Source organism: Cygnus olor, chromosome 5 (genome assembly GCF_009769625.2).
Source record: "Cygnus olor isolate bCygOlo1 chromosome 5, bCygOlo1.pri.v2, whole genome shotgun sequence".
Taxonomy (NCBI): Eukaryota; Metazoa; Chordata; class Aves; order Anseriformes; family Anatidae; genus Cygnus; species Cygnus olor.
Genome location: NC_049173.1, coordinates 49,779,971 through 49,792,692, shown reverse-complemented (window position 1 = coordinate 49,792,692; position 12,722 = coordinate 49,779,971). Strand labels below are relative to the sequence as shown.

At 42.6% G+C, this 12,722-nt stretch overlaps 1 protein-coding gene across 3 annotated transcripts in view; it reads left to right on the top strand.

Annotated features, from left to right (window-relative positions):
• Positions 1–12,722, top strand: part of PAMR1 (peptidase domain containing associated with muscle regeneration 1) — a 55,993-nt gene that overhangs the window by 27,926 nt on the left and 15,345 nt on the right. The gene's annotated exons all lie outside the window — the stretch shown is intronic.

Sequence of the window (12,722 nt, the reverse complement as noted above, 5' to 3'; positions counted from 1 at the left end):
GTGCTTGAATGTTAGGAGTGTCACTGATACGTAGGTTAGGTTAATCACAGTACCAGAGAACGTACTGAGCTACTTCTGGCATTTAAAGACACATTGTGTGCAGTTTATGATTTCCACTGAAAACCTCTGAAGCTTTATATCTATGTGGAAGAGGGTAGGACAGAATTGGAGCTGAGAAACAGGATACGAGAGAGTAATCTTGTAATGGACTGGCCTTTTCAGGAGAGAGGTATATTTGTCTGCTATTTCCCATTGTGTGTGTAGCTGTTCTCTTCTAACAGTGCATACCTCAGCTGAGCCCTGCATTTGATGCTTTAGCCAGAGCCAGTCCTAGGAAGTTTGTCTTCCCTCACAGTGGTCTGAAAGTTAGAGCACTGGCACCATGAATGACAGAGATCCTTGGGGTCAGAATGAACAGAAAATGGCTGATTCCATCCACGTCTGTCTTGGTAGTCCTCCCTGTACGTATAGATATACACCTGCTTTTGTTCTGTCAAGTGAATTGTAAATTAACTGGATTCAAATCTGATCAAATCAATTGTCTGTTCTAGCAATTTCATTTTTTCCATGCTTGAGCAAATGTCTTCATCTGACGGGGCTTGAAAGAGCGAGAAGGAGTAAAAATTGTGCAATATATGCTATGATGAAGGCTATATCATCTCTACTGACTGAAAGAAGCAGTGTGCAATATTTAAAGTCACTGAGCTAGAGCTCCAGCTGACCCTGGAGGATTTCAGTGATACTCGTGAAATCCAGAAGGGACAATATTTGGCCCAAGACAGAAAGCATGGCTTACTATGGCATTGCTGTGGCACTGATCTGGCCATAAGGCACACAATGCCTTGCCTGCTTTCAGAGTTTTCAATTCTATTTCGGAATAGCCAGTATACACTAAACCTCACCACTTCAAAATCTTTCCCCCACTTGTGCCATCCTCAGAAATGAATTTCTGTCCTGGAATTGCTTTTACTTCAGGGGAGTTAAATCATAGTGACATGGTATCTCCTTACATTATTAAATGGATCATTTTGAGACAAAAGACCTTTGGATTTCTATGGATCCAGAACTAGCTCATAAGACTTGACTTTTTCTCTCAGCAGACCAAAGGAGAGGTAGTTTTGCATATTCTGTAAACCCCAAAAGTTTTGGTTCAGAAAAGGGTGCCACATTCTGACAGATTGCACAGATTCCTCATGTTTTTGATATGGAAAGAGCTGCTGAAAATTGAGGGTTCAGGGCTAATGTATCTAGCTCTTTTGCTAAAATACCCTTTTCTGCCAGTAGCAGGTCATTTAGGGACTGCAAACTCGAAGCTTTTCTCAACTGCTCAGTGAGATTATGTTGCTGTCTGTAGGAGAGAAATTAAAAAAAAAAAAAAAAGGTTCCTGTCTGGTTCAGAACCAACCTAAATTTCAAATTAATTAAATTTCCAGAAAACCTCAACCCTACTTTTGGCAGGCTTTACAGTACAGTCAAGGCAAGAAATGAAGTTCGCATTCTTCTACTAGTTTTCTTTTGTAATTCCAGTGTAGAAACTTCATCCATGCAACACAAGCAGCAAACAACAGAGGAGGTAAAGGATAAACAATAGGACGAGACTTCTATTTTAGTGTAAACAATAAGCTGTATATAGTAACAAAGCGAAGGGAGGAGATACTTAAAAATATATACAGTAAGGTCTAACTTGACAGGAATCCTTTTGTTTGATTTGTGAAAGAACAGGGCAGGTGGATAAAATGCTGTTACTTTATGATGTTTGTGGTCGTATGCTGACCTTTTGCTTAGGCTAAGAAATATTTCTTTCAACATCTATTTTACTGTCTTCCATAACAGATAAAGGTTGACTTTTTTTTTCCTTATATGTAAACAGCAAACCTCACAGTGCAAGGAAATCATGGCAAATCTCTGTTCAGTCTGGCTTCAAAGAAGTGTTTTTAAAGATATTTCCTGCAGTTTTGCCAAAGCATATCCTAAGTATTTTCCAGTGTATAGGGGAAAAAGAGACAGAAAATAAAAGTTTGATTTGTTTTCTAAGAGCAAATGGAAGAACTGGAAAAAATATCTGTGGCTATAATTCTTTAAAAATTAGTCATGTAGTTTCCTGAATAACATTGCAGTTTAAATATTAAAGGGAGATCACATCATGCTCAGAATCATTGTCTGTGTTAGGTCTTGCAGCAGCAGGGCTGTCTTTCCTGTGACTTATGAGGTGGAGCCAAGGTTATAACTTTATTTCTGCAGAAAATGGTCGTAAAATGGTCACTATTGGAATATCGAATATGACTTTGGACACGGTGATCATGATTCTTTCAGTCTGGTTTTCTTGGAGCATGCCAGGTGCAATCCCGTTAAAGACAATGGATTTATGTTGATGAAAAATAAGTATAAGAGAGAAGAAAATTAGAGCCCCTTAATGTTAAATGGATGTAGAAGATTTGAGGTGGTGCAACAGAAGGTAGCTGGAGAGATATGAGAGATTTAGTCAGAGAAATCCAAGGGCTTGCTTTGGAGGAAAGGAGGCTGTGGGATTATCTCACTGAGGAATAAATAAAACAAATTCAGCAATAGACATTCCATGACAGAAAGCTTTTAGAAGTCCCTCATCATCCCAGCACAGCTATGTCTTTTTGTCTGTTGCCAAGTCTAGTTTTAAAGGTGTGGGATGCATTGTGGAAATTATGGAAATCACTTTAATGAGATAAACCTCAAGGAACCTATTTTTTCCTCTGTTAAAGTAAATTCTATCTCTTTAACAGGATGATCAACATTGGTCAAGCTACTTTCCTGGGGTAATATCCAGCCCTAATTGCTGTTAGTTGCAATTTGCAATATTAATAAAACGATTAAAGGCACAGATTGCAGATTACTAGTACTCTCTTCTCTCTTTCTCTATGGCAGCCAGGCAATTGCCTTTTTGTTTACAATCTGAGGGGCTAATACAATCATCTAAAGGCATGAAAGTTGAAATGCAGGCACATTCCTTTCTTACAGCTGTTAATATTTCAATCAGCCATACTTATGACTGATTCACTGGTCAAGAAATTCTTAATTTAAATATGTCTGATTTGACTCTGGAGATTATTATTATTTTTTTTTTTTCTATAAGAAATTGTAAAATAGATGCTAACCAATAGAGTGAGATCTTCTTTCTTCTCTCCTAAAACACAGTAAAGAAAAGGCCTAACGACCAGCAACAAATACCTTCTTACACATAAGCATGCTTTGTTATGATGATACAGTAAGTAGAGAATCTTAATTCCTATTTTAAATACTTGGACTTCTTCCTGATCTTAAGCTGATTTTGCAGTATACCAGCACACCCTTCCCAGTGACCTCTGAGCCATGCTGATATCATTGAGATCAAACTCAGGCTTTTCTGTATGACCTCTGTCTATTTTAATGCAAATAATCCCGCAATCAGAGGTGTAAGAAATGACAAAAAAGGATCATCTTGTTATCTTAGCCTGAAATATCCTGAAATGGAGCAGCAGCTTCCTCAAAAGATATGTTAGGGAAAAAATAACAGCTGATTAGTGTCCTGATCCTGGTGCTCTACATGCTAAAAAGCATCCACACAAATATCACACTGTCAATGACACTGTACTGTGTGATGACTACTTGTTCATCTCAAATTTAGCAAGGTCTTTTCTAAAGTCTCAGTGTTGAGTTTGCCTTCTGAAGATGCAGCTGTAGCAAGATGGTACGCTGGTACCCCATGGCAAATGCTCTCACCCTCTGATTGTTCTCCTCCTAGGACAGGGCGTTCTGACTCAAGAGTCCTCCCAGGGCCTGCTGGCCCCAAAGCAAGAGACCTTGACCTCATCCTGCCCTGAAATTTCCTGTCACCTTTATTTTAAACAAAGCCAGGCAAACTAGAGTTCCTACGCAAATAAGGGATCTCGTGCTGAATGGGGAATTCAGGGCTCAGATCCGATTTCCATTTTCATTCTGTTTCTCGCTCCTCGTTGCCAAGAAGAAAAGCTTTGTTCTGCATCCTAATGAAGGGTCTAATCCAACTGACTAAGCTGTATAAACTAACTCCACGCTGTAGCCTTTGATGTTGCTAGGGTTGGCCTTACCGTGTTCCAGTCAGCCTCTGAATATAGCTTTCAGACCCTTCCCCACTGCTGAAATAATCCCCTTCCACCCTTCTCTCCGCCGTGCAACTATGACTTGGGCTGGTTCTTAGGGATGGCCTCACCCTTCACTGATGGACTGATATTTAAAATAGGAAGAAAGCATTAACACTCCCCCATCCTCTGCCTTCTTCTGCTGTGGGGAAAAATGAGCCCAGCTGTCAGTGTTTGGCATAGACTAGACAGAGTTTTAAACTCAGCAGAGTCTAGGATGAGGCACAGGGGAAAGGTTCTGGATGTTAAACCTATTTTTCTCACCTAACTATGGACATGTAATGTAGAGACTTCAAAGAATATGCTATTTTTTTTCCCTTCTGTCGGAAAGATTCGCAATAACAGGTCAAGGAGCACCATAGTCAATGGTGCATACTCTGCCATTTGCAGCCTGCATGTGTTAAGCCATGCATATACTGCATAATTATAGCGGACAACCTCAGGTGTAAGAAAATGCCCCTGAGCCCTTTCTTGCCACTCTGGCCAGTCCTATAATGAGGAGTAAAGGCTAGTGGCCTTTTATTCACCATTACTGTACAAGGGCTCAATTGCCTCGAGACCTACACACCAGCAAAAACCTTTAACTGGAATGTGGAAATCCTCGGGTTTTGCAGGCCTAGTAGGGGTAACAGGCTAAAGCTTAAACCACCACCACCCTTTAGCCTGTCATGGCAAAGCTATGATGTGAACACAGTCAAGATGCTCTCATAGATAGCTTGTTCTCAGAACCTTTCTGGGACTCCCTCTGAGAGGCAACGTAGCATCACTACTTGTGCCTTGAGCACTGTTACTCACTGAAACTGCCCTTTATGAGCAAGACTGTTCAGCAAAACAGTTTGTTCAGACAGGGTGAGATACTTCTGCAGAGAAGACATGGCCAGTGCAGTCATACAGGAAGCTTTAGTAGCCCACGTTTCTTTGCATAGCTGGGTAAGACAACAGTACTGCAGTGCTCAGGTTTTAAAAGTCACCTTTTGGTGGGATATTTTTATTCTCCCTACCTGGTCAGAATATTGTGATACTGGCTAGACATTTGGTAGGATGTTATCGTTGCTCCCCTGTAATACAATATGGTGCTATCCAGGAGAATTGTAGAATCACAGAATTTTCCAAGTTGGAAGGGACCCACAAGGATCATCAATCCAACTCCTGGCTCCACACAGGACCACCCCAAAATCAAACTGTATGTCTGAGAGTGTTGTCCAAATGTTTCTTGAACTCCAGCAGGCTTGGTGCTATTAACAGCTTCCCTGGGGAGCCTGTCCCAGTTCCCGACCACCCTCTGGGTGCAGAACCTTTTCCTAACATCCAGCCTGACCCTCCCCTGTCCCAGCTCCACGCCATTCCCTCAGGTCCTGTCGCTGTCCCCAGAGAGCAGAGCTTAGCGCCTGCCCCTCCGCTCCCCTCGTGAGGGAGCTGCAGGCCGCCGTGAGGCCTCCCCTCAGCCTGCTCTGCTCTGGGCTGAACAAACCTCAAAGACCTCAGCTGCTCCTCACACATTTTGCCCTCCAGACCCTTCACGATCTTCGTAGCCCTCCTTTGGACACTCTCTAATAGTTTTATGTCCTCCTTATACTGTGGTGCCCAAAACTTCACACAGTGCTCAAGGTGAGGCCGCAGCAGCACAGAGCAGATCTGGATGATCTGTCCCATGACCAGCAAGCCACACTGTGCCTGATGCAGCCCAGGATTTGGTTAGCCCACCTGGCTGCTGGGGCACACTGTTGACTCATATTCAACTCGCCGTCGACCAAAACCCCCAGATCCATTTTTGCAGGGCTGATCTCCAGCCTCTCATCCCTGAGTCTGTACGTATAGCCAGGGTTGCCCTGTCCCAGGTGCAGAACCTGGTACTTGCTCTTGTTAAACTTCATGTGTTTGGTGATTGCCCAGCTCTCTAACTTCAAGATGTCTCTGCAATCACGTGTTTAAGATGTGTGATCTGCATTGTTTAGTGCTTAGTGCATGTATTCAAAGGCCTTAGCTTGAGGTGGAGATAGAGATTTCTGCTCCCTCTTTACAGTTCAGTATATTTCCTGGACGTTTCTCCCTTGGGTAGAAGGATGCCAGAACTGTTCACATAGCAACTGCCAAAGCACAAAACATGACACCTGATGTTTTAAGGCAACCTAACATCAGTTTTGGGTTATCTTAATTCACTGAGCTGTAAACTAAAGGTCTTCAGCTTCTGTTACGCAAACAGCCAAGATGCCCCCATAAGGAGAGCAGGAACACCTAGTAGGAAATTACTACAAATGTCTGAAGCAATCAACAACTGCTTCTTGTGAATCAGACTGCAGAACACTTGTCCTTAACACTGCTCTTTCCTTCAGCTCTGTCAATACAACTATTGGATTGGGCAAGTCACAGTTTGTGCAAGGAAGTTGCTAATACTGTTTAGCAGTGCTTGGTTTCATAATATTTTTATAGAGTTTTGAAACCCCAGTGAGTAAGGGTAGCTGATAACAAGGCTTAAAGAGACAGGATAACTCCTTTAGTGACGACTTGTCTTGGTCCCTTTATTATTTTCTCAATGTTTATTAAGTAACCATTTTTTTAAACTTTTCAAAAAAGGCAACATGTCTGGTAAAAAAACATTCTGCCCAGAGCATAGCTCCAGGCATTGCTATTATCTAAATCAAAAGTTGTTTTCTCTGTGATGAAATCTATACAAGGATAGCCTGCTGTAGGAAAAGAGGTGCATTTCTAAACCACGTTAAATCAATTCATAGGAAATCTCCACTCCCCACACCCCAAAACAATCTTGAGCATTTTCCTCAGTCTGCTAACATGCCTTAGAGTAAAACCATGCACGGGATTCTCCTTGGTATGACTTGCCATATGGAAAGACGAATCAGTATTACAGGGGGACAGTTCAGCCCAAGCTACGTTTCAGGTATTCTTGCCATTCTGGACAGCACAAAGCTAATTTTCCCTGTCATTTCATCACTGAATCACTTAGGAGACAAAGTCATCCTCTCAGGTCTGCTCCAGTCTATGGTGTAAATCAGCTTTCCAGCATGGCCGGCCAAATAAAACTTTGCATCACTGACACACTTTGGGGTCACCCCTACCCATTGCAGAGGTTGCTGACTATGAGTTGCTGGTATACAGCTGTAAGTTGCTGATGGAGATGTTTTCTGCCTCCTAGCTAAGAGGCAGGGGATTATCTTTTGATATCTTTGGAGTGAGAAGAAATGAGAGAAAGGCCCAGAGCAGTTATAGATTTGGGGTCTCTGCCTCGGACTGCTCCTTGTCCTCTCTGAAGACTACTAATACATAGCTCATAGCTTTTCGGGTGCAAATGTGTAGACTGCACGTTCTTTCAGTGCTTTCGGGTAACCTTAAAACTACTTTGAAAGCTTGTTGGAGTAACCAGCATGCTTAAGTGCTGACAGTTTCAGTCCCCCCTCTGACCCCCTCCCCAGTTCATTCAAAGGCTTTGTTCCTCCTTGAGGATTTTACACTCAAACATCTCTGAGGCTAGGTACCTTAGGCACTTCCCTTTGTTGTGCTCTTGGGCATGATTTCACTGCCTTGCACACTCTTTGCAGCTGATAAAAAATACTACCAAAGCAGGATGGCCCCAGGCGGTAGGCATGATGACACAAACGATCAGGCAGTATCCCACTTGCTCTTTCTTATGGCTCCCATACTCCTCTTTGTATTCTTCAAGAGCTCAGCAACTGCTTTTCACAGCCAACCAAATTGCCCTGCTACTTCCTTAGTACTCTCCTGCTTTTTAATTCCCTTAATTTTCTTTTTCCCTACACCCTCATCTCAACACTTGGTAATTTTGATCTCTTTCTCTTAAACAGGCAATGCCAGATCATCTTTTCTGCCTGAAATCCAGCTTAGATCCCTTCCAAAGACTGAATAAACTATTCTGTCAGCCACACCGGAGTGAATCTATATCATTAAATGGTGTTTTCCTGTTACAGTTAATGGACATTCACAAACATTGTTTCAAAGCAACCTGCATTTCTTTAGAATGTCTTTCCCATCCGGCATTGCTGGGCTTGTCCCTGCTCAGCTGGAAGGCTGACATCTCCAAAATGAAACACCTCAAGATGATTTACTCTCTTTTGTAATTTGGTATAATAACGAGCATATCAGCTTCTCTGTGGCTCTACAATCTTCCCTGTGAGCAGACGGTGCTCTCCTCTGCAGTGTGATATTGTGATGTTTTCCAAGGGACACATTGGGGAACTTACTCTAAATATTAGTTCTTGCTGCTGATAGAGAAAGTGAATATTGAGGATCATTCATTAGGATTTCACTCAGTCCAGTATCCCATGCACAAACAGATCCAGTTGTATAATTAAGTAGGCCATCCGAATACCGGAAAGGTTGTATCCAGAGACACAGCTTTCTAAGGGCTAGGAACAATGCTGATAAAGATCAAGTGGCTAATTGTAAGCAACAACCTCCAAATTGCCTCCGGATGAATAAATCACAGTGGGTGATCCAAGCATATTTTCACATGGATACTGTCTCATTCACAGAAGCAGGGAGCTGGAAAACATCAGGAGTGAGTTCCAATTGGCTGGAAGGGAATGAAAAGATTTAAATTTCAGTAGGGATTATGTCATAGTTTTGTGTAATTATTCCTAGCTGGTGGAACTGCTGTGAAAGTGAAGAGGCCCAGAAAGTAGGACTGGAAGTCTACAATCTCTAGTACTTGGGATTGGCTCATGAGCTGCTCTTGTTATGATTTCCTTTGACATTTCCAGGATTAATGTGAGGACTGGCAAAAATCAACAATGAGAGGAGCTTTTGAGCTTCCAGGACTCTTTCAGGGGGCACAAATTAAGATCAACTATCTTTGTGGTAAATTGTGTGTCCCAGCATTTCTGCAGGAGATGTGGCTTGAGCTGGTTTTGGAACTGAGAGAATGTGTCACCACAAGAGCCATGACGGAGGGCTGATAGTTTCCTCTTTTTTGAAACACAAGTGAGCAAGGGCAAGTTAATGCAAAATCCTTGCTGGCTAACAAAGTGAATGGAAGCTACTGCAACAAAAGGGGACATTTTTGGGGAAGAATCCTTGTTCCTCTTCTAGCGGTGTCACAGAGAGGAGGGCATTCCCACCTCCACTAACACAGCTTGCTCTATTAGGTGCTAGACAGAGCAGGTTTCTCATATGTCAGCCACTGAGTGAGACCTGCTTGGAGTCATCCGCCAGCAATGGCACCTTGGCACCTTTCTGCCGTGGGGCTGTGGCAGCTCTACCCGTTCTCCTGCTGCAGGACCTCAGGTATCCAATGTGGCAGTCAGCAGGCTCATGATATGCCCACGATCCCAGCATGCAGACAGCTTTGAAGGCCAGATCAGGAGACTGGAGGTCCTAAAGCATGAGTCTGGAGTCAGGGCACCTCCCCTGTAGTGTGACTTGAAGCATCAAGGTCTCCCAGGCTCCCAGAGGTGGTACTGCCCTGCTCAGAGGAGAGTGCAGAGCCACACTGCCCCAGGACGTGCCTCAGGATGCTGGCGGGCAATTTCATCAAACCCACTGCCAGTGTCATAAACTTGCTTGGAAGTCCTGCTCACTGTTTATGAGGAAAAAAAAAAAATTCTCCTGAGCATTCTGAGCCACAGCCTCCAGAAATCCCTCACCTCATTCCCTCCGTGAGGACACAGGCATTCCAAAAACATTTTGACAGCCAATGCCCTTATGCTTTTGGCTAAAGTTAGTATCTGTGGGCTTATGTGTTAGGCATTCTCGTCTCCGGGCTGCTCTGCCAAGCTGCAGGGGGATGACGTCTGAGGAGAGCCATCTGAGTCCTCCTCCACATCAGCTCTTCTCTGCCAGCAAACCCTGTGAGAACCTGGGGCATCCTCACCTTTTGGGTGCCCGCTGGGGAGGGAAGGGATAAGTGTAGGAATAAATAGTGCCAGAGATTTACATGGACTCACAAAGCTCAAGGGCCAAGAATAGAAAATAAGCTCTGTTATGAGTGAAGATGACAAATTCTGTAAGTCTGAATTCTGAAAAGCTTTTTATTCAAGGGGCTTTGCAAAGGGTGTCCTGCTACCCCACAGTGACTTCTGGGCTGCTCACAGGTGGTTCCCCCTTAACTCCTGTGCTGTGCCTTCAGGGGCACGCAGCTATCTGCTCCTGTACCGCTCCATCACCTCAACACTGCTGCTGAGAATAACGCGTTGGATTACGTAATGGCGCAGCTGTTGAATGCTGGTTTCTGCAGAAAGCTGGGCCAGTTTGCAAGTAAACTTAATAGGAATATACAGAGATAACAGCTCTTTTCCTAGCTCTGCCACTCACTCACTATTTGCCTTCTGGTAAATCACTTAATATGTCTGTGCTACAGCTTCCCCAGCGGTAAAATGCAGACAGAAGCTTATTTTGCAAAGACTTTGGAAATACAGATATCATAAATTTTAGGAATTGCCATATAACGACACTCAGGTAGTCATGTAATTAGACTTGCCCTCATAACAAAAGTTAAACCAAGAAAAAGATTTTGATCAAATCAGAGACTTACAGGCCAAAAGTCAAACCTGATGGGAGTTACCACTGTTCACTTCAGCAGGGTTGGCCATAGGCAGCAACTGCAGCTATTGGTGAGCTGCATGAAGTGCACATGGGTACCACTGGCTGGGAGTTCTCTGTTAGAACGGTTTTGTAGTGGTAAATTCACTTTTCAAATAAATTTCTATTTTCTGCTGAATTTTTCTTTTAATTACTTATTAAGCAGAGAAAAAATAAATCACTTCCAATCCCACTCCCCTGGGTGTTAGGCTCTTTCCAGCAAGAGCATCTTGGAGCTGTGATTTCCAGGGCTTCCAGGTTCACTGGCTCCAGAGTACCTTGCCAGCCAGGCTGCTGTGGAGCCAGGAATCTGCAAAGCTCAGGGTCCAAAATCTTGCTGCTGAGGGTCCCTGTACAGCTTTTGTCTGGCTCAGGGGCTGCTGTGGCTTTCAGCAAGGGGCTGAGTCATGGTGCTGTTCCCAGGAGAAAAGAATGGCGTTTAGGCTTTCTGCTGACAAAATGCCCAAATTCCATTTGGAGACTGTTTTGGGATTTTGTTTCTGAGGATAGTCATTTAAATTTCTTCAGTTTAAGTCTCTGTCAGGCTTTCTTTGACAGTCACTAGAGTGGTTTTGGCTATGGTGGTGGCACTCTAGGTCCCAGAGCAGGTCTGTAGCTCTCTTTCACTGCACAAAACGTATGCTAGGAGCCATACCAGCAGAAGCTGCTCTGCACCCCTGCTCATCATCAAGCACAGTTTCTGTGGCCATTTTCAGTGTTTGGCCTCCACTAAGCCTGCCAGCACATCTTATGTGAAAGCAATATTACAAACGAATAGAAAAATTTTCCCCAAAGCCACTAGATGTCAAAATGTGCTATATACATTAGCACAGGTCAGTCTGAAAGCCAAACTCTGACTTGGGAATATGCAACAAAATCAATTTCTTTAGCAGTAGCAGCATTAAAACATCCTGTGAGCAAATTAGAACAAAAAAAACCCCACACAATTATTAACTCTTTCACCCAATATACTGAGGGGAGCAAAAATGGAAATGTAAACCTTGAATTAATAACAGCAATGAGAAATGAGATTTATTTCAGGTAGGCAATATATTATTGAATAGGATGTGCCGAATTTAGAGATAATGTATGATTTCTGTGAGGGGATATATATTATTTAATGAGGAAGTGGGTGAGAGGAAGGCAGCAGAATAAAGTGGTGTTCATTTAATGAAGGGACTCTGGGACAAGAGCAAATGCTAATTCCATCAGGCAGGATTTGAAGGACACTGAAGAAAGAAAAGTGTAGCCTAAGAGATGATCTAATTTATCTCACTGGTTATAAAATGAACATGGAAACTATTTCTAAATGGCAGATAATTCAGATCTGAGGAATGTCTCCTACTTATAATTGAGAAGAGAGTAAAATTTGCGCTGTTTTTATTAATAATGGAACATTTACTTAAAAATTCAGGAACTTACTGTTCCTCTAGCCTAGATTTTCTCTGATTGCAGAAAGTTATCTGCGAAAGTGGAACCATTTTTGTGCTTCATATGGGACAAAAATATTTCTTTTGTTTTGTTTTCCAAGGCAACAAGTTGAGGGGCAAGAAGGATAATCAATTTTATTAGGATTCTGTGAGTTTGTTATATAAACACTTGAGGCAGTTCTGGTTTTTGTTCTCCCTCTAACAACGGTTGTCACAGTTCAGCATTTCTGATGGAATTGTCTGTAGCCACCTTGTCTTACACCTCTCTACTTTACTTTCTTATAAACTGAGCTCTCTCAGGCCACTAGTTGCCTCACACACTAAAGTGACAAGGATTATCTATACGCCTATATAGATTAATTGTGGGACTTCCAAGGAACAACATGGTGGGGCAAAATGTGGAAAAATTAAAACAAACAAAAAAATCTCTTAGGTCATAATGGGCTTGCTAGTGATGGTCAGTTTTCTCCAAAGCCTGCTCTGTTTTTTTTTTTTTTTTTTAGCTGGATTTTCAGTTTTTAAATGCTGAGACGTATTTCAATTTACATCCTACTATGTCTTTCAAACATTTGTCGAGGAGACTTTTGTAGAGTTTTTCTTGAGTAAAAAATCT